The 22,284-nt window shown below is 43.3% G+C and overlaps 2 long non-coding RNA genes across 2 annotated transcripts; one reads left to right on the top strand and one right to left on the bottom strand.

Moving 5' to 3' along the window:
- Nucleotides 1-2,510: 2,510 nt before the first annotated feature.
- LOC116065566 lies at nt 2,511-21,896 on the bottom strand. Its single transcript, XR_004108758.2, has 3 exons — nt 21,798-21,896; nt 3,194-3,199; nt 2,511-2,520 (listed from the first exon to the last, which is right to left on the bottom strand). It is a non-coding gene; the product is annotated as an uncharacterized LOC116065566 (long non-coding RNA).
- On the top strand, nt 7,185-10,618 carry LOC118495254. The gene is made up of 3 exons (XR_004897597.1): nt 7,185-7,197; nt 8,926-8,929; nt 10,485-10,618. It is a non-coding gene; the product is annotated as an uncharacterized LOC118495254 (long non-coding RNA).
- Nucleotides 21,897-22,284: the final 388 nt, after the last annotated feature.

Genomic DNA, 22,284 nt, shown 5'->3' with positions numbered 1-22,284 from the left:
TCTGCTCACTCACACAGAACAGCTCTCTCTCTGTCTGTCTCTCCCTCAGTCACTCAGGTTCGCGGGTCTTTTCCGTTAACGTTTAGGTTTTTTTCAGCTTCAGGTTTGTTTTTTACTTCGGTTTGTAGTACTTACTTATTAACCAGTAGAGTTCTGGTAAACGTGGGGTTTGTTCAGACGTAGTGCTTGGTAGAATGCGACTCGCGTTGCGTCTCTGCCTGTCGGAGATTTTTTTTCTTTTTTAAACCGTCAGCTGGCTCTAAACAGATCTGAAAAACAGCGTTGGACTATTTGATCCGTAGAACACAGTCTCCCCCGCCCCCCTCTCTCTCTTTCTCTCTCTCTCTATCTATCTCTCTGTTACTCACTCACACACACACACACACACACACACACACACACACACATACCTGGTGTGGAAATAAAAAATAAATAAAAAAAGAACCAAAAAGAAATCACACTGATCATAAAAAAATTAAAAGTTAAAAAAAGAAAGTTATTTTGAGTATGAAAACTCTTGTTCATTACATTTTACTTCATAATTGCAACCGCATGTGTTGTATTCATTGTTGTTCTGTATATAGTTTGTTTGTTATCGTGATCAAAACCATTGATCTGAAGCTCAATGCTGATGCTGTCATGTAAATAGTTTTCTAATCAGCAATAAATATAACAATTTTTGATCAACCCATATCAATTGCATGCTTAAAATAACATACCGGTTAAAGCCCCGCCCATTTCAAGACAACCCGACCCACTTCCGGGTTAAATCCTGTCCACTTCCGGGTTAGGCCCCGCCCAGTCCGAGTACAGATACAGATAGAGATAATTCATATGGTTAACAGATACAGATACAGATACAGATAATGCTGTACTCGCTCATCCCTATTATTTATTAACAGCACCTTCTTAATACATGTATTGTACAGCATCTGTTATTTATTGGCCCTCAGTTACACGTGTTTGTTTTGTAACATCAGCAAGCCATTAAAGCATTTATTCCATATCCTTCATATCAGACGTCAGGTTCCTCCACTAGTTAAAGCTAAAATAAAAACTTGCTAGTTTACTAGTTGGACTGTTTCTGGACTTTACTAGTTAACTAGTGCAGTTCAAAATGTCTATTAATTAACTAGTAAATGCCAAAGTGCGCACTAATTAACTAGTAGGGCACAATGCTAATGAGGAGGAGGGGAAAGGGGGATTTAACGGCTCTCCAGTTTAAAATAAAAGATACAAACCAATCAGGACTCAGGATGTTGTTCTGTCCCGCCTACTTCATTTGCATGGTGCGCACTAGTTAACATGTTGGCCCGAGGAACTGCAACTAGTGACTGCAGGTTGCCGCTTACATGTTAACTAGTTGATGCCTCTTTGTACATAGGCACAGCCTCCACCTTCCCTGACATTCAAGCTAAACTATTCCACACACAGACACACACACACACACACACACACACACACACACACACACACACACACACACACACACTGGTAGGTCAAACTAAACAGTAGCAGGGGTTTTTGAGGTGTGAGTTAAAACTGGAGGCTTCAAGTTTGGTCACATCACCTCACACTCTTCATGTTAGCAGCCACATGGTGTGTGCAAATGTCAGTCTCTCTCACTCTCCCCCCCCACATCTCTCCCTGTCTGTGTGTGAGGGTCAACTATTTTGTTGTGCAATAAAATGTCACTGCAGATTACCAGGATTTGGACAGGAGACAAGGGAAGTGTAGAGGAGAAACAAGGGAGCGGAATAAAAGTTCCAAAAGAGTACAGAATAAAGAAGGTAGGGAAGAGGGGTGGAATACGTGAAGCTACACTGAGGTTTTGCAGAATCATCCTGTTGTTCAACTTCTCCAACAAGTGATAAGAATATAGATACCAAATCCATCCATATCCTACAGGCTGAAGTCCTTGAATTCAGCCAGAGTTTTTAGCATTCATTGTTCACCTCAGTTTCTGCCAGAGCCTCTCAGTAGGGCTTTAGTCTAGACTTTGGGTCTGGACCAGGTCAGTCCAAAACTTCAAACGTGCTTCTTTCCAGCCATTCTGGTATAGAACTGCTTGTGTGTTTTGAATCATTGTCTTTCTGTATGACCCAACTGAGCTTCAGGTTCAGCTCACAGACAGATGGTCCAACATTCTCATTTAGAAATCTGTGATATGGGGCAGAAATAAGATTTTTGTCAATTATTGCATTTGCATTAACATTGACATGCACTATGCTGTACAAAAGTGTAATTGAATGCATTTGTGCATATACTTTAAATGAGATCAGTTGATTCAAAATTCATTTTTTGCCTCAAAGCTAGAAAATGTAAAAGCATGTGTACATTTTTGATATCCACTCATGCTAGCCTAATCACTCAGGCCACAATTACCCAGCAAGCATGCTGCATCACCAACACAATCAAATCAGAAACTTGGCACACTACGATGAAAACTGCCTAACAGCACTGGACAATAAATAAAGCCAATTTGCACCTGTTACGGTCTTACAAATTACAAATTCTATTCTAAATTTCATTATTTGGTGAATAAAATATTAATTTGTAACCTGAACCATACAAAACAAGATCACAGCCAATTTACTGACACTTGGCCACACCAACTCCAGCAACAGCTTTGAGAGGTGCCGTAAAAGCCGGGTGAGCGTGGCCATTCAGAACGACTGCTATGATGTATGTAATTTGCAGGCATCATGGCCAGCAAGTCTGATTAGATCAGAGAATGCTCCAATTATAATGGGGTTTATCTGTACCAGCCTTGGTGGATTAGTCTTAAAGCTGAAGCAATTTGTGCTTGGCACACTGTGTGATGAAGGTGCTGTTTGCTGTGCAGAGCTCTGTTCAGTGGCATATTTTTTACAACTGAAAAACAACTTTTGCATAAATTTCATAGGGAATAAAACAAAAACACCATGTTCTTTTACGCAACCAAGGAGCACAAAATGTACCCTTTTAATACCCCACCTGTCCGGTTAAGAATTATGTGGCTGTAGATTTAATGAGATTTTGGTGCACGGTGTGAGCACAGACAGCATGGCAGCTGACCTGTGGTAAGTGTATGGCCACAAGTGTGCACCTGCAGAGCAGGTAGACAGGGTCAGGAGGAATCCATCATCAGTAGGTAGAGTAGGCCTTTAGTAATGACACATGGTTCCCCTTTAAGCAGTGTGCTCTGTGCTACTGAGCTCTGACACCTGGGTGGAAGAAAAGAACAATGTCGAGTGAATGTGACACAAAGCCTGTCCCAAGAGAAAACTGAATTGTGTGGAATCCATCAGGCAACTTAAACCACCAAAGGCACATTCTACCATGATATGATTTTTATTTTTATTTCACCTTTATTTTTACAGGCAAGTCATTAAGAACAGGTTCTTGTTTACAGTGGCGGCCTGACTGACATGATGATTAAATCAGTCTTGAAGGAATCAAATCATCAATCAAATCATGTTGTTTTTATCCAAGGAGAATAATATGTGCCTATTGTGGGAAATATTAACCCTTTGCTTAGGTTAATGGCATATTCAGTACATTGTCTAACTAGATCACACCTCAAATATAAGTCAATGAATGGATAGAGGAGTGTCCAAGAGAGTTCCAGGTTGGGATGCACCGATACCGATACTGTGCTCACGTACTCATAATCGTAAAACTCCCATACAACCGCAACCGATACCACTTTATGCATCACTGCATGTGACGCTAGCCTTACACCTGGCAGCAGGCAACATTAACCTCCATCCATCCATCCATCCATCTTCGTCCGCTTATCCGGTATCGGGTCGCGGGGGTAGCAGCTCCAGCAGGGGACCCCAAACTTCCCTTTCCCGAGCCACATTAACCAGCTCCGACTGGGGGATCCCGAGGCGTTCCCATGCCAGGTTGGAGATATAATCCCTCCACCTAGTCCTGGGTCTTCCCCGAGGCCTCCTCCCAGCTGGACGTGCCTGTAACACCTCCCTAGGGAGGCGCCCAGGGGGCATCCTTACCAGATGCCCGAACCACCTCAACTGGCTCTTTTCGACGCGAAGGAGCAGCGGCTCTACTCCGAGCTCTTCACGGATGACTGAGCTTCTCACCCTATCTCTAAGGGAGACACCAGCCACCCTCCTGAGGAAACCCATTTCGGCCGCTTGTACCCTGGATCTTGTTCTTTCAGTCATGACCCAGCCTTCCTGACCATAGGTGAGGGTAGGAACGAAAACTGACCGGTAGATCGAGAGCTTTGCCTTCTGGCTCAGCTCTCTTTTCATCACAACGGTGCGATAAATTGAATGTAATACCGCACCCGCTGTGCCGATTCTCCGACCAATCTCCCGCTCCATTGTCCCCTCACTTGCGAACAAGACCCCAAGGTACTTGAACTCCTTCACTTGGGGTAAGGACTCATTCCCTACCTGGAGAAGGCACTCCATCGGTTTCTTGCTGAGAACCATGGCCTCCGATTTAGAGGTGCTGATCCTCATCCCAGCTGCTTCACACTCGGCTGCGAACCGATCCAGTGAGTGCTGAAGGTCACAGGCCGATGATGCCATCAGGACCACATCATTCGCAAAAAGCAGCGATGAGATCCCCAGCTCACCAAACTGCAACCCCTCTCCACCCCGACTACGCCTCGATATCCTGTCCATAAATACTACAAACAGGATTGGTGACAAAGCGCAGCCCTGGTGGAGGCCAACCCTCACCTGAAACAAGTCCGACTTACTGCCGAGAACCCGGACACAGCTTTCGCTTTGGTCGTACAGAGATTGGATGGCCCTGAGAAGGGACCCCCTCACCCCATACTCCCGCAGCACCTCCCACAATATCTCCCGGGGGACCCGGTCATACGCCTTCTCCAGATCTACAAAGCACATGTAGACCGGTTGGGCATACTCCCAGGCTCCCTCCAGGATCCTTGCGAGAGTAAAGATCTGGTCTGTTGTTCCACGACCAGGACGGAATCCGCATTGTTCCTCTTCAACCTGAGGTTCGACTATCGACCGAATCCTCCTTTCCAGCACCTTGGAGTAGACTTTACCGGGGAGGCTGAGAAGTGTGATACCCCTGTAATTGGCACACACCCTCTGGTCCCCCTTTTTGAAAAGGGGAACCACCACCCCGGTCTGCCACTCCTTAGGCACCGTCCCCGACTTCCACGCAATGTTGAAGAGGCGTGTCAACCAAGACAACCCCTCCACACCCAGAGCTTTAAGCATTTCTGGACGGATCTCATCAATCCCTGGGGCTTTGCCACTGTGGAGTTGTTTAACTACTTCAGCAACTTCCACCAGGGAAATTGACGACAATCCCCCATCATCCTCCAGCTCTGCCTCTACCATAGAGGGCGTATTAGTCGGATTTAGGAGTTCCTCAAAGTGCTCCTTCCACCGCCCTATTACCTCCTCAGTTGGCAGCAGGCAACATTAACAGTTCGGGCCCTTCGGTACCTTGCAACTGCCTCCGGAGTCCTCTGGGATAACATATCCCGGAAAGACTCCTTCTTCAGTCGGACAGCTTCCCTGACCACCGGTGTCCACCACGGTGTTCGTGGGTTACCGCCCCTTGAGGCACCTAAGACCCTAAGACCACAGCTCCCCGCCGCAGCTTCAGCAATGGAAACTTTGAACATTGTCCACTCGGGTTCAATGCCCCCAGCCTCCACAGGGATGCACGAAAAGCTCCGCCGGAGGTGCGAGTTGAAAGTCTGTCGGACAGGGGCCTCCTCCAGACGTTCCCAATTTACCCGCACTACCCGTTTGGGCTTACCAGGTCTGTCCAGAGTCTTCCCCCACCCTCTAACCCAACTCACCACCAGATGGTGATCGGTTGACAGCTCTGCCCCTCTCTTCACCCGAGTGTCCAAAACATACGGCCTCAGATCAGATGAAACGATTATAAAATCAATCATTGACCTTTGGCCTAGGGTGCTCTGGTACCAAGTACACTTATGAGCATCCCTATGTTCGAACATGGTGTTCGTTATAGACAATCCATGACTAGCACAGAAGTCCAACAACAAACAACCACTCTGGTTTAGATCAGGGAGGCCGTTCCTCCCAATCACGCCTCTCCATGTGTCTCCATCATTGCCCACGTGCGCGTTGAAGTCCCCCAGCAGAACTATGGAGTCCCCCACTGGAGCCCCATACAGGACTCCATTCAAGGTCTCCAAGAAGGCCGAATACTCCGAGCTCTTGTTTGGTGCATACGCACAAACAACAGTCAGTGTTTTCCCCCCCACAACCCGCAGGCGTAGGGAGGCGACCCACTCGTCCACCGGGGTAAACTCCAACATAGCGGCGCTCAGCCGGGGGCTTGTGAGTATCCCCACACCCGCCCGGCGCCTCACACCCTGGGCAACTCCGGAGAAGAAAAGAGTCCAACCCCTATCCAGGAGTATGGTTCCAGAACCGAGACTGTGCGTAGAGGTAAGCCCCACCAGATCCAACTGGTAGCGCTCCACCTCCCGCACAAGTTCCGGCTCCTTCCCCCACAGAGAGGTGACATTCCACGTCCCCAGAGCCAGCGTCTGCTGCCCGGGTCTGGTCCGTCGAGGCCCCTGCCCTTCACTGCCACCCATGTGGCAGCGCACCCGACCCCAGCGGTTCCTCCCACAGGTGGTGGGCCCATGGGTTGGAGAGAGAGGTGCCACGTAGCTTTTTTCGGGCTGTGCCCGGCCGGGCTCCGTGGCAAACCCGGCCACCAGGCGCTCGCTGACGGGCCCTCCATCTGGGCCTGGCTCCAGACGGGGGCCCCGGGCTTCCTCCGGGCAGGGTCACTCCATCTCTACCTCGTTTTTTCATAGGGTTTTTGAACCATTCTTTGTCTGGCCCCTCACCTGAGACCACTTTGCCTTGGGAGACCCTACCAGGAGCACAAAGCTCCAGACAACACAGCCCTCAGGTTCATAGGGACACACAAACCTCTCCACCACGATAAGGTGATGGTTCAATCCTCCCGGAGAGGATTAACCTCCCGTTATCTAATAGCCAGCTTAAAGCTAAACGGTCTACAGTGTGGCTTTATTTCACTCGAAAGGGTGCAACAGTCTGTAGCTAAACACAGCCGTAGCTTAAAATCCTTCTGCTTCCCTAAAGTCACTGATGTTCCAACATTTTGCCTTGCCCGTTTGTTATGTAAACACACAACGAACAGTAAGCATGTGGGCACCACAGGACTTCATGGTCCATTTAGGTGCTCCTCGTAAAACTCATGGTGGATTCAGGTGCACCTTGTAAACCTTTGAGACATTCTTTCTGCCATCAGTTTGTTTCCAATTGATTGGTAAAATAAGTTAGTTATTGAATAAAAAACATACGTGATGAAAATTAAACAAGTTTTCAAAGTTAGAACTGTTATGGTATTATTAAGTACTCATATCGGTACTCAGTATCGGCAAGTATCCAAATGTAAGTACATGTAGTTGTACTTGGTCTAAAGAAAAGTGGCACTGGTGCATCCCTAGTTCCAGGAATATAGGAACCATCTTGATGGGGCATTCCATGAATCAGTACTGTCAAACTATATTAATGGTGTAAAACAAAGATCACAAATTTAATGGATTTTTTACCGTTTTAACAGTAGTGTCTGGTAGCTCGGTGAAGCCTTGTTAGTTTTGGCGGCCACGTCTGTAGCTAACCACGGTCCAGTCCTCCTCATGTCCCCCGTCTGGAGCTATGCTAACTAGCCTCAACTCAGCCTTAGTTGAACAGCTTGTAAAAACACACAGAGATTTACATTGATGCTTTTATCCAAAGCGACTTTCAATTGCTATATATCTCAGAGGCTGCACGCCTCTGGAGCAACTATGGGTTAAGTGTCTTGCTCAGGGACACATTGGTTGATGTATCGCAGTGGGAATTGAAACTAGATCTCCCACACCAAAGGCATGTGTCATATCCACTGCGCCACCCATCACATAGAGAGATACCTGTCACTAGGCTAAATGTCTGTTGGAACAAACCTTAATCACAATGTTTCTATCCTGAAAAGGACCTTCTTTAGACAGCTTTGTTCAGAGAAAGCAATGCTAAAATCCTGGTAATTCCAACCTACAAAACTGTCCACCGCCTTCTGCTCCCTCTATTCATTACAGCAGAGCTCATTGTTAATCACCTAAATACTAAAATGAAGTAATTAGAGTTCATTAGTGAATAATAACTCTTTCTGGTTGTAAAAGATGCTCTCCAACCAGCAGAGTGGTGATGATGACATGACTGTTGTACTGATGGAATTAGTTCTGCGGAAATGTACATTATTCTGAATTTATCAGACAACAGATATGGAGAGGTTTTAAGTTAGCAGTAACATTTTCTAATCAGAAAATTTAAATGGGAGCCAATCAAAAAACTAAGAGGTGTCTTACTCAATAAAGATATCCTTAAAAAAAACATGGACGGTATAATTGAGGGTCTGATTTACTCTGAGGTGAATAATAATGTGACTGTGTTTAACCACAGCATAATAAATCATAAGTGAATAAAACCATGCCTATTCACACTGTCCTTAGATATACATTCACCTCTCTTTATGTTCACTCTTCTTCTCTCCAATACCCAGTCTTTCTGTCTCTTATCCTTTCAAAGTGATATCAATCACTACCCTCTGTCTCTTTTCAATCAGTTTTTTTGTCATGCATCTCCTTGCTTTTAGCTTGTCTCTTACCATGTCAATCAATCATCAGCTCACATTCTCTGGCTTATGTAATATCAAACACTCAATCCCTCCCCCCCTCTCTCCAATACCTCCACCCCTCTTCCACAGTCTCCTGTTATTGATCAATCAATCAGCCTATAGTTCAGCCTCATTGACACCCAAAAGATGGAAAAGCAGTTTATATACCTACCTCTCCTACTTCGTACACACATACACACAATACATACAGCATATTAAAGCTTCTCAAAAGCTTGTCAGGTCAGCATATTTTCAAAGATGTGTTCTGGAGCAAAGAAGTTCAGTACAAAAAGGAGTATCTCCATAGGAAAACTGCATTCAGCACAGTGCAAACAATGACATCCCATGTACAATATCATAACATCACTAAAAGCTCCACTAAATGTTCACCTTTCTTTCATTTAACTGCTCACAAGTCTGGAGGAGAATTAGAGAAGGATTTGTAGTACAATGTATACGGTTTTATGAAACAAGTGAACCAATATCCATTTAAAATGTAACCAAACTGAAAAGAGCTGTATTCTGCAACAACAACAAAAAAGAGCAGACAGACACAGTTAGAGACCAGTAGTAAACATACTGGAACATTTAGCAGCTAAAGAGACCGATATTTCTCTCAGGAGTTGGTGGAGATCAAAAACAGAGCTAGAATAAATATTGGACTTAATAGGGTGGCCGTAACATGTCTCTAAATTAATGATAATGTTGCTTTGCTTGCTATTTAAATAGGCAACTGTTTGCTAACATGTTCAACATAACAACTTAACACACATTTATTTATCAGATAAGTCAATGTTGTGTAGTTCACTAAGATTAGGCTTAGTTAATGATGCATTAATTTTTCTGTTTTGTCTGTTTCTTAACTGCTGCTGTATAGTTATAGCTAATCTTCAATACATTATATTGATGACAATATTTACTTGAGTCATCAGTGTTCTATAAAGGGGATTAGAGAATGATATATCTATATAAATATGTTCTTCAACTGCTACATACTGCAAATTTAAACAGTCCTGCTAGAAGATCTGTGAGGCTGTAGGCTACTTATGCACAGTGGTGCTTTGAGCTGATGCTAATTTCAGCATGCTAACATATTAACATGCTTATAGTGATAATGTTAGCATGCTGTTTAGTAGGTATAGAGTTTACCATGTTCACCATCTTAATGCAGTGTGTTAGCATGTTAATATTTGCTAATTAACACAAAGCACAGCTGAGGCTGATGGGAATGTCATTAGGTTTGCATAAACCAAATTATTAAAATGATGACCTGATGATAGACGGAAAATCAGGGGATCACCAGAGTCATTACAATTTTTCATCAACCATGAATGTTATTGCCAAATTGTGTGTTAAACCTTTTGATAGTTGTGGAGACATTTTACTGGAAAACCAAAAAAATGTCAACCTGCTGGTGTCGCTTGAAGAAAGGTCAGGGAACCATCAGAATCAAAAATTCATCATCTGGGAATATATATATATATATATATATATATATATATATATATATATATATATATATATATATAGTCACAAAGATTGTTGCTACAGTTCTCCATGCCTCCCACATGATGAATTTTTGATATATATATATATATATATATATATATATATATATATATATATTTTACTGTATAAGTACTGTAAATATGGAGATATTTAACTGGAGAATTAAAAATGTTGACCTTCTGGTCTTGATCACCAAAGTAATTGGGGTTTGTTCTCTTTCATGGCATCAATCCAGTAGTTCTTGTCAGAAACAAAGTGGTGGACCAAATGGCTGACCAACATTGCCATTGTTAAGCTGCATCTCATAGCTCTTAAATTGCCTCCTCGAGTCCTCCACTTGTCTCCCTTCCTTGTGTCTTAGTCCCTCCCACTGAGGAGGCACGGGAGAGACGCGAGGAAATCATGGGAGGAGAGAGGCAACGAGGAAATGTGTTTTAGAGGGATGAGATAAATTGTCACACCACTGCTACGTATTAAAAGCCATTCTAAACATATAGGTTTTGAGTTTGGACCTAAAAAGAGCTACATCTGTAATCGTCCAAATATCAGGGGGTAACTTGTTCCAGAGTCTTGGGGCAGCAACTGCAAAAAGCCTTATCACCCCACCGTTTATACCTTGACCATGGGACTTCTAAAACAAGTTGATTTGAAGACCGCAAAGACCAGTTGTGCTCACGCAGGGTTAAAATCTCGGACAAATACTCCAGGGCCAGGCCATTTAAGGCCTTGAAAACAAACAATAAAATCTTTTTTCTTTTTTGGGCATTTTCAGCCTTTATTTCGATAGGACAGCAGAAAACATGAAAGGGGAGAGAGAGGGGGAATGACATGCAGCAAAGGGCCGCAGGTTGGGAGACCACAAACAATAAAATCTTAAAATCGATTCTAAAACGCACAGGAAGCCAATGTAGGGAGTAGAGAACGGGAGTGATGTGTGCACGTCTAGATGTATTTGTTAAAAAGCGAGCAGCAGCATTTTGCACAAGTTGAAGATGTGAAATGGAGGTCTGATTCAGACCAACATAAAGAGCATTACATTAATCCAACCTTGAACTAATAAAAGCATGAATCACCTTTTCTAGATCATGCCTGTTAAGGAAGGGCTTAACATTAGCCAGGAGACAAAGCTGGAAAAAGTTCATTTTAACAACATTGCTGATCTGCTTGTCAAATGTCATGTTGTAATCAAAAGTAACGCCCACATTTTTGACAGCTGGCTTAAGGTATGAAGGCAGAGCTCCCAAACTCAAAGCTGGACCGTTTGGCGTACCTGAAGTACTGAAGATGATACACTCAGTTTTAGTTTCATTCCAGTTAAGAAAGTTTTGTGAAAGCCACAACTTAATATCATTAATACAACTAAGCAGGGAGTTTAGTTCGACACTGTCATTCGGTTTCATAGGCAAATAAATTTGCAAATCATCTGCATGACAATGAAATGAGGTTGTGCTATAATAATAATAGCCCCCAAAGGCAATGTAAACTTAGCACAAAAAGTAAGGAAATTTGTGTTTGATAGATTATTTCTCTGTGGTAACAATGCTTTTTGGCAATAAATCTTATACCGTTGGAAAGCCTGTTTAGTACCCTTTCAAATGGTGCCCCATTTGTAAGGAACATGCATTTGTGGGTTGAGCAGCAGCGCTGAGTATGTGGGTTGTGCCCATGAAAAATTTGCCAAATCTTCTCTGCCAATGCCAAACAGCTTATTCTGCCATTGACTCGTTTGGTGTTGTAAAATTGGACAACACTGTGGAGTCAAGATGAGGCTTCTTAAGTAGGGGCCTGTAGGTCAAGGGGCGTGGCCGGCTGATCTACCTCAGCTGATGTTGATTCCACTAACCACTGCTGGTATTTAGACCCGGACGGAGCTCACCTTCGGCGCCAGATCGTTGCACCTACCTCTGTGGTAACTTGGCTCCCAGTGTATAACCTTGTCTGTTCTAGTTAGTCCTCATCTTGTATTTCCTCATGCTTCGTTTAACTGTCTGCCTCTCTGTTCAGACCTACGCCAAAAGACTTGCTGCCGTTAGCCTGCTGTTCCGCCAGCTCTACACCACTCAGACCTCTACCTTCCTGCTCAGATTCCTGTGAGAGAGCTTTGACGCACCACTGCCTGCCCGCCTCAGCCGCCATCCAGTCGGAGTCCTCCAGCTCAGCTCTTTCTGTCCTCGGCTGCTTTAGTTCCAGACGTTCATTAAAACGTTTATAACTGCTACACTGTGTCTGCGTGTGATTCTCTGTGTTTTGGGTCAGAGCCTGGGCTGTAACAGAACGATCTGGCCATGGACCCTACAGAGACATCACACGCGGCGTCCAGCGCACCATCCAGTCCCAGGGAGTTTTGTTAGGACAACATGACCAGTTAATTCGTATGTTACTAGAAAACAATCCACACCTGTTAAAACAGGTCTCCCAGCTAACCACTCAAGTTGCTAATCTGTCTGCCTGCAGTTCTCCACCTCTCTCTACTCCTCAGCCTCCCAGCCCTCAACCCGTCTCCTCGGACATGGCGGCGGCTCCGTTTCATGAGCCCAGGCCCGTCGCGACAAGGCAAGCAAACCAAGCAATTGCTTGGGGCCCCGAGCTGGCCTGGGGCCCCAAGACAACGACTGGTTAAGAATAAAATGTAACGACAAACTGTGTGAGCGCCCCTTTGATAGTCAGTAAAGTGCAATGACACTGTTATCGGGATACCCCTCAAGGGGCCCCTCTCGTGATCTCTGCTGCCGGCAAAATACAAAACCTCCTCGGTCGGCAGCATAGACTGTATATAAGAATGGACCAACAGATCCCGTTGCTCTGGACGGAGACCAGTGAAGGCCTTTAGAAGCACTTTTCCGGTGAGCGCTGAGCGTTACTGCGCAGCCTCCAACTGAGAGAGACGACGTAAATGTGACGTGAGCAACGTGTCTGAAAGTTGGAAGTCTTCTGGTAGCTGTGCCAAGAGAAATCTCAATCATTCCCAATCTTGCAGAGACGGAGAGTGTAGGTATATGTAAGGAGATAACATGGACACAGGCTAATTATTGCTAACTAAAATGCTAGTTAACATTAGTAATTAAACTTAAACAGCTAATGTAAGTCTAAACTGCCTGCGAGCTTCTCCTGTACTATACGGTAATTCCTCTACTATGCGACAGTAAGTCGCGTGGTTATGACACAATCGTTAGCCTATTTTTACAAAAACGTCTGCTACGGAGCCATAACGTGAGGTACAAGGTAATGGAGCCTTTTATACATTGTCGTGTTTCTTTAGAAATAAACAATGGACAAATAAAGTCTTTAAACGCTTCAGATGTGAAGTTATTCGCTGTCAAAGTGACGCCAAAATGAATGGCAGTCAATGGAATGCTAACGGGGGGTGATCGCTTTGTAGCATCAAAATGGCGCCATAGGAGATTCGAGCTCTGAAGCGAAGCTTACCCCCTTGGCCGGCAGTCATCATGAAGCGGAATTATGCTTCAGAAAGCCAGAAAAGGAAGAAGAGAAAGGAAGAGGAGGATAAGAAAAAACAAGATAGTGGTAAGTGATAAATTACACTGGATAAAATAGCTCTACTTGTCTTGGTGTAATTTTGCAGCAGGTAGGCTAGCAAAAATATGTTTATGTTAGCTAACGTTACCTGTAACCTGACTGACGGCAAATGCTGCTTGTAACGAACAGTTAGTGCAACTTCTTTTTCGAATGGATGGAATATGGTAACATACTACTGTAATATGTTTTTTAACGGGATAAGGAAGACGCAGATCTGTTCCAGAATCACTGTTTATCGTATTTAATTACATGACATTGCTATAGCTTTGTAATAGGTTTTGATGAAAGTGGCATAACGTTAGCATGCTATACTAACTATTCCACCGTGATAATCTATTTACCAAATGGGGGTTAGGAAAACCACACAATAAAATCCGTGCATCAAACATTAGCGTGGGATGTTTTTAAGCATTAGTAACCCTTAACAAAGTGTTACGAATATCTGGTCCGTCTATCTATGTAATGTTTATAGATGTTTTAAAAATGGTTTCTTAAAGGTTTACAAAAAATGTTTAATCATTACCCGATACCTAATATATTATATGATAGATATAATGTGTGTTACAATAAACTGTTAATTTACAGCACTACTAATAATTAGTAAACATTTAATTATAATTTCATTGTTTGTTAACAGTAAAAAGACAATTAACTAAAGATTAATTAACTATCAATTTACCATCTATTAATGATTGTTATTATAAAGTGTTACCATCTTTTCTTTCTCCCTCAAGGTGTTATGGTTTAGGGATATTTCTGTTACCAGTTTGTTCATTTCTGTTGTCTTTGTTTATTTGTTCATGTTCCATGTGTTTGTATATTCTGTTTAGTTATCTCCTGGTTTATTGTATATTTTTTGGTTAATTCCTGTATTCTGTATTCGGTGTTGTCAAGTTTCTGTGTTTAGTTGATTTCAGGTTTTTGTCAGTGGTTCCTGTTTCCTGTTTTATTTTGATAGTCTGTTTTCTGTCCTGTCATGTCTAGTTTTACTTTTTGCCTTTGTTGATTGTCCTGCCCCGCCCTGATGTGTTTCACCTGTCGTGTCACCTGTCCCTCATTTGTTCATTACCTCTTGTATTTAACCCCTGTGTTCCCTTTGTTTCTTGTCAGATCGTTTTGTATCCCCTTGTGTCAGTTTGTGTGTGTCTGCGTCAGTCAAGTTTTCCGTCTCTCCTTTTTCTCCCCGGTAAGGGTTTTTGCCTGAAGCTCACAGGACTCCCTTGTTTTGTTTTTGCTTGTTGGAAGAAATAAATCTTTGAGTTCAACACTGCTCCTGCCTGCCTGTCTCTCTCTGCGTTTGGGTCCTTTTCCCCTGCTTCCTGTAACACAAGGTGCTTTGCTTAAATATCTCAGCCCTCAGGCTCTTCCTAAGGATACCTGCATTGATGAAGGTAGAGTGAATTTCTCTCACTGAGCTGAGCTGTTAATAGTGACCTCTTTCAATATGCTAACAGTGAAATGGTAAAACGTACTACACAGTTAATTTCAGATTTTTTTTTCAATTATTTTCCCAGCTACACCATCAACTTCATCCTCAACATCAACAGATGCATCACTTCTCAGTGCTGATGTTTCCTCTATAGCACAAGGTACCACCACCACAAGCTCTATAATTATAGCTGATATCCTGCACAGCCCAGAGTTTAAACTGATAAGTGTGTGCTGTCATATTGTTAGAAAAAAAAACAGTGCAAATCACTATTGAATTCCCACCAAACTGTGTAAATACCAGTCACTTTTGCCCATGGACATTTATGGTACAGTGGTGTTTTTTTTGCAAATGTTCTGTTGAAAATGTTCAAATTTTATGCACATTATATGCAACAGCAGTATTTGCACTGTAATTTTTTATTTTTTATTTATGCACAGTATATGCAACACGAGTATTTGCACTTTAAACATTTTTTATTTATGCACAGTTTATGCAACAGCAGTTTATGCACTTTAAACCTTTTTTTATTTATATAAAGTGTGGGTGAACTTAAACTTTATGGCTATGCTGTGGTTCCTGTAGGCTTTGCGTGCGTGCGGGGGGTTGGGGAGGCCTCCATGTCCATTTTGCTTGGGGCCCCCAAATTCCTTCAAACGGCCCTGCATGAGCCCTTCACTGGAGAGTTAAATAAGTGCCGTGGATTTTTGCTTCAGTGCGGACTGGTTTTTCAACAAAAAATGCTGTCATTCACTACAGAGTCTTCTAAGGTACATTACGCACTGGGGTTGCTTAGAGGGTTGGTTTAACCTTTGCTGATTTCTTTTCGACCATCCAGAACATGCTGGAAACGCATCTAAAAGACTGCTTAATCAGAGACAGGGCACGGACAGTGTGGCAGAATACTCTGTAGAATTTTGGACTCTGGCGGCAGATTCCAAATGGAACGAGGAAGCGATACAAGGAGCTTTTGTTAACGGTTTGAATGACTCAGTTAAAGATGAACTAGCAACCCGAGATGAACCAAGTGACCTGTTTTGTCTTGTTTCTCTTGCTATCAGCTGGACAACAGGTTGCGAGAGTGGTGCCGGGAGAGGGGCGGCCGGTCACATAATACTGTACGGGTTACTACACCATCTACCTCTCGTACTTGCAACGCCTCCAGGCGGGTGAGTGCCTCACACTTTCTGGCTAAATGTCCAAAACGACCAAAAGACAAGGCTCGCTAGTAAGTGTGGGTCTTCTAGCGAGCCTTGAATCAGATCCAGAACCCAGTATTCCCTGACTTCAAGTCCCTGCTACTTTACAATATCAAACTCTGTCATTGCCGCTGTCTGCTCTCATAGACTCTGGTGCTGAGGATCATTTCATAAATCATAACCTAGTCACTCAAGCCATTTTTCCCATCGTGCCACTCCCTAAACCCCTCCGTGTAACATCTCTAGACGGACATCTCCTAGCGGAGATCACGCATCAAACTGTCCCCATTACCTTAGTTTTGTCTGGCAACCATCGGGAATTCATTCGTTTCAAAGTCATGTCCACCTCTTCCACTCCACTTATCCTCGGTTACCGCTGGTTGTGCCTCCATAATCCTCAGATCAATTGGAAACATCACTCTATTCTCTGTTGGAGCAGTCGTTGTCACTCAGACTGCCTTGGTTCAGCTGTTCCTCCGGCTGAAGGAAAGTCTGCACCCCCCATTGTTCCCGTAACGACAAGGCGCTCTCGTTACCTCCCCATATACCTATAATACGATTGTACCATTGAGTTGCTGTCACGGGCCCCTTTGCCATCCAGTCGTCTGTACAATCTGTCTCGACCTGAGAGAGAGGCGATGGAAAAATACATAGGTGAATCGCTGGCTGCAGGTATCATTCGTCCCTCGTCGTCTCTTGTTGGTGCCGGGTTCTTTTTTGAAGATTTTTGTTGACAAAACCTTACGTCCGTGCATTGATTTTCGGGGGTTAAACAATATTACGGTCAAGAATAAATATCCCCTGCCGTTAATCAACTCTGCTTTTGAACCTCTTCAGGGAGCCACGTTTTTCTCTAAACTCGACCTTCGGAATGTCTATCACCTGGTTAAGATCCGGCAGGGGGATGGATGGAAGACCGCGTTCAATACACCACTGGGCCATTTTGAGTACCTCGTCATGCCCTTTGGGCTCACTAACGCCCCAGCCGTGTTTCAAGCTATGGTTAACGATGTTCTGAGGGATTTCCTGAACTGTTTTGTTTTTGTATATCTTGATGACATTCTAATTTTTTCCAAGAACCCCGAGGAGCATGTGTCACACATCCGCCAGGTTAGCCCAGTCTCATGGCAGTTCGTGAAATGGTTACGTTATTACATTCGTGAACAGGACACAATTATGTCGTTTTTTTTCGTGTGGTGATTAAGAATTTTAGTTTATTTAAATGGGCATTAATTAATTAAGGCAAAAAAGGAACTCTCTGCTGAGTTCAATGATACCTCACACAAGACTACTATAAACGGTTCAAAATGCATAAAGGGGGCGTGGCCTGAGTACATGGGTGTGGTTAAAGTATAGGGGCCGGCTCAGTATCACAAGTAGACCACACATTCTAAGTTTCATGTAAATTGGATGATGTTTGTCATATAAGGCTGATTTCCTGTTGCCAGTGGAGGGTGCTATGACCAAGAGTCAATATTGGCCTGTATATATCCTCAGGCCTGGACTCTTGTTGAATGTGGGAAATTTCAAGCAGATATGACAATGTACACTGTAGTTATAGCCACTTTCTCGTTCATCGCTAAACACTCAAAATGGCCGCCACGCCCACAGCGCTTGACGAAAAGTTTTTCTTTTAATAACTTTTTATCTTTAAGGTGTTGAGATGGTACAGACCAAATTTGAAGTCCATCGGATGAAATCTCTAGGAGGAGTTCGTTTAAGTACGACATGTGGAAATGGCCAAAAAACAACTTTCAATTCAATATGGCGGATTTCCTGTTGGGTTTAGGGCATTACTCCAATCAGGTATGTATCATGATACATATGCATACCAGATTTTGTTAGTCTACATCAAACGTACTGCAGGGGCTGTTTTTAAGGGGGTGCTAGCGAGCCATTTTTGTGCGCCTATTCCCGAAACCCTTAAAATACATACATTTTCAAAATGAAACTGGAGAACTGTTTCACTTCCTGTAAAATGTAACATCCTTGATCCTCCAATAAAAAGATTTATTAAAAAAAAAAAAAAAAAATGCATACATTTTCACCAGGCTTGATGCGACCGCCAATTTTGGTGAGTTTTTGAGTATGTTAAGCCCCTGAAAAAGGCAAGGAATAATTCCTTCAGTTTCAATAGGGCCTTCGCCGCTGTCAGTAAATCGGATGATGTTTGTCATATAAGGCTGATTTCCTGTTGCCAGCGGGGGGCACTATGACCAAAAGTCAATATTGGCCTGTACATGTCCTCAGGCCTGGACTCTTGTTGATTGTGGGAAATAATTCCTTCACTTTCAATAGGGCTTTCGCTGCTGTCGGCGCTCAGGCCCTAATAATTCTTTCAATTTCAATACGGCCTTCGCCACTGTTGGCGCTCGGGCCCTAATTATTTTCTCCGTTGTCAGGCTATTCTGATCATGCTATGACATTTTCTCGTTGTGCAGCTGGCTCTAGAGGCAGTATTTTCTAAGCATGTCGGGGGAGTTATTCTTATGCGTTTTAGAATGTCACTTGCCAGGTCATGTAAGGGGTAGACTATAGAATTTATTATACTTGTCAAAACGAAAATAGGAACTCCACTATGTCTCTCCTTACATTTATTTTGTCCCGTTGTCGGCTTCAGCTAAGGAAGAAATAGTTCGCCCCACACGTCCAAATTTCTTAGAACACATCAGATAACCTTCCGCAACGATTGCAGGCTCTTTGGTGGAGCTCTGCTTTGCAAAGTTCCATCGTGACAAATGAATGGACTACTTGCGGAGTGACATGAAGACATGAATCAGAGGCACAAAAAACGGTGACAGCGGTGAGCGGTCATTATGTTTACCAATAACCGACCTGTGCCTTTTAATATACCTAATTCCCATTTTTTTCAGATATTTACAGATTAGGCATTATATTAAGGGAGTTTTCCCACAGTTTCCCAACAAACCATCTAACGGGATTATTGATGCCATCATGTCCTCCAAGCCTTCAGACAAGGGTGCAATTTCATCTATTCTAGGACTAATCTCTAGATTGGACTGCCTTTCCTTGTTTAAAATCAAAATTGTGTGGGAACAGGAGCTTCAAGCAACAATCGATGAGATCTGGGCTAAGATATACATCTACTGTATGTGTGATCGACACTCTCTGATTCAATTTAAAGTGGTCCATCGAGTGCATCTTTCAAAAGCCAAACTAGCTAAAATATACACACAGGTTGACCCTATATGTCATAGTTGTAAGTCTGCGGATGCAACACTGATTCATATGTTCTGGCTCTGCCCCAATATTAAGGGGTTTTGGAGGGGTATTTTCAAGGCTCTCTCTACAGTTCTAGCAGTCCCAATTGATCCAGACCCTCTTCTATCACTATTTGAAATTGTTCCTGAGGGGATACGGTTACCTGCTGGGGGCCATACAGTAGTTGCCTTTACTACCATTTTGGCATGGCACCTGATACTTTTGAAGTGGAAAGATGCTGCCCCGCCCTCAGTCTCCCACTGGATAAGGGATGTGTTGTCTAATCTGAAGCTTGAAAAAATCAGATGTATGCTGTGGGGCTCTGAAAAGAAATGTATCAAAGTGTGGAGATCTTTTTTGACTTTTTTCGATAAACCCCTCCACACTGGTACAGGAATAAATGTTCAAATGATCATGTCTGACCCTTAATACGCACCTGGATGTGACTCTTGACATTCCAGGACTCGACATGCTGCCTCTGTTTCACCACTTATTGGGCCTTAATGACTTTTCACATTTCAACTTCACTGTGCAATACTAAGTGGCTTTCGTTCTGCCTTTGCATTGTGTACGCTGTGATATTTTTTAATACTATGTCGCACATTCCTATATTCACCAGAGTCTCATTCTTGAGTGACAGCAGGGGGGTTGGGTGTTTGATTTGGGGTGGGAATGTTTTTGTTGTTATTGTTGTTGTTGTTGTTGTTGTGTACTTAATCTATGTACAGTATATTGTAAAATTCAATAAAAAGAACTATGAAGACATTAAACAGCACAAGTTGACACTAACAGTATCACTGTCTGTCTGCGGACACTCTAACCATTACAGCAGGGCTGCAGATGGGTTTGACAAACTGTCTAAGTTAATCTGCATAAAATCTGCGCTCTGCTGTATCATCAACAATCAACAATCCCCCTATACTTCAAACCCACAGGGCAGGCCCTGAATGCCTCAGCATTAAGATTTCAGGCAGCATGGTGTCTTAATAATATCTGTGCTGTTGATGGATGTCACACTTCAATTGTGGAAGTGCACTGCAAAAACCCAATGGCATACCAAAATAGGAGACAATTCCATTCAGTAATACTAATTGGGTTGTGTGACAGTCAAAGGCAGTCGTGTCATGTCGGTGTGGGCGATCCTTACTGGCTTGCATCATGCTCGAGCATTTGGGCTGTCGCAGGCTAGACCACTGCTGGAAGGATATCCTAAGTCCCTGGTGCCAGTGGGAATTCACCTCACTGGAAATTCTGCATATTTAGTTTCCACTGAAGACAAAGGCTAATAGCTCCAGTGTGTGTGCGTAGCTTGGTGGATCTTTTTGCACCCAAATGTGGACCTTTTGAAATGCGTTATGTAACACGTTTGGCTTATTAAATACAGTACTGCGCCATTTTGTAAATCAGTAAAGTACAAATTGAATAAGACCTTATCGCACTGAAGGAAAATTGATATAATTAAAGTAACAAAAAACTCTGAAAATAAAAATAGTTTATTATTGACCTTGTTTGTTTGACAAATTACTCTCACTCAAAGGTCCTCTTACTAGGCTTTTTTTTAGCCTCTCAGCATATGTGGGTGAACAGTCGAAGACCAGATGCCATTCACATCTGATGCAACAGACCATTCTTGAACCAAGACATAGGACGTAACATGACACCTGAGCCTATTCTAAAACCTTTGCACAAATCTAATCTACTCAAAAGGCACCAGGAATAAAGTCTTCTTTCAAAGATCTTTGCCAAAATGCAACTCGGTAGACTTGGTGGAGTGACTTCAGATCAGATAACAAAACAACACCACCTTGACATGCTGCATAGTGCAGCACAGTTTATGGATTGTGTTTGAGATGGATATCTATTCACTTTCTACTACAGGCACTGCTGTCTCCTTCATCTTTGTACTGCAGACATTTTTGGGAACATTTATCATGTTGGATTGTTGTAACACAACAATCAATAACCACGTCTGAATGGCCAGTCCTTCCTAACACAGGGTTTTACTTCCAAACTAGCGGTGGGCGGATCGATCCAAATATCAATAATATCGATACCAATATTGATATTGATCAATACCAGCGTAATGAGATCGATACTTTAGTTTCAGTTTCTCTCCAGTACGCACTGCTGCGGTTTCATCAAAGGTTTCTGTGTAAGTGCTGCTGCTTTCAATTGCCACTCCTGTCACAGCCAAGGTTATAATCATTAACGAAAACGAACAAAATAACGAAAACTTGTCATGAATCCAGCATCTTGAGCCTGTTTTGCCAGTGTTTTGTTTTTGCTCTAACCTGAAGTTCGTTTTTCCTGAGTTTTCCTGAACACATCCCGGCTGATTCTCCATCCACTTACACCTGCTGCTATCTGCACACCCGGTCCTGATTTCCATTCCCTGCACCATATAAACCGTGACCAGACACGTATCTCTCGTATCAAGCTTCTAGTTTTGGAAAGTCTTTTGCTGTTTTTGTCTCTTTGCCTGTCGCTAATTTGCCGCCTGTTCCTCTGTCTACAGTTACTCACCTGGATTGTTACTCTCATCTGCCTGGCTTACTACTTCACTGCAGCTCATTTGGATCAGCACAGAAACCTCAAGCCTTCCAGCCTCACTCCTTGCCGACCAAACTGGACCTAGTCGTTTCCACATTCAATTCCCAAATAAATACTCCCCTTGTATTTTCTACTTACCTTGTCCTGGTCTGCTTTTGGGTTCCTGCGCTA

Source organism: Sander lucioperca, chromosome 1 (assembly GCF_008315115.2).
Source record: "Sander lucioperca isolate FBNREF2018 chromosome 1, SLUC_FBN_1.2, whole genome shotgun sequence".
Lineage (NCBI taxonomy): Eukaryota > Metazoa > Chordata > Actinopteri > Perciformes > Percidae > Sander > Sander lucioperca.
The sequence above is the reverse complement of the archived record's forward strand: the minus strand, read 5'-3'. Positions and strand labels throughout refer to the sequence as shown.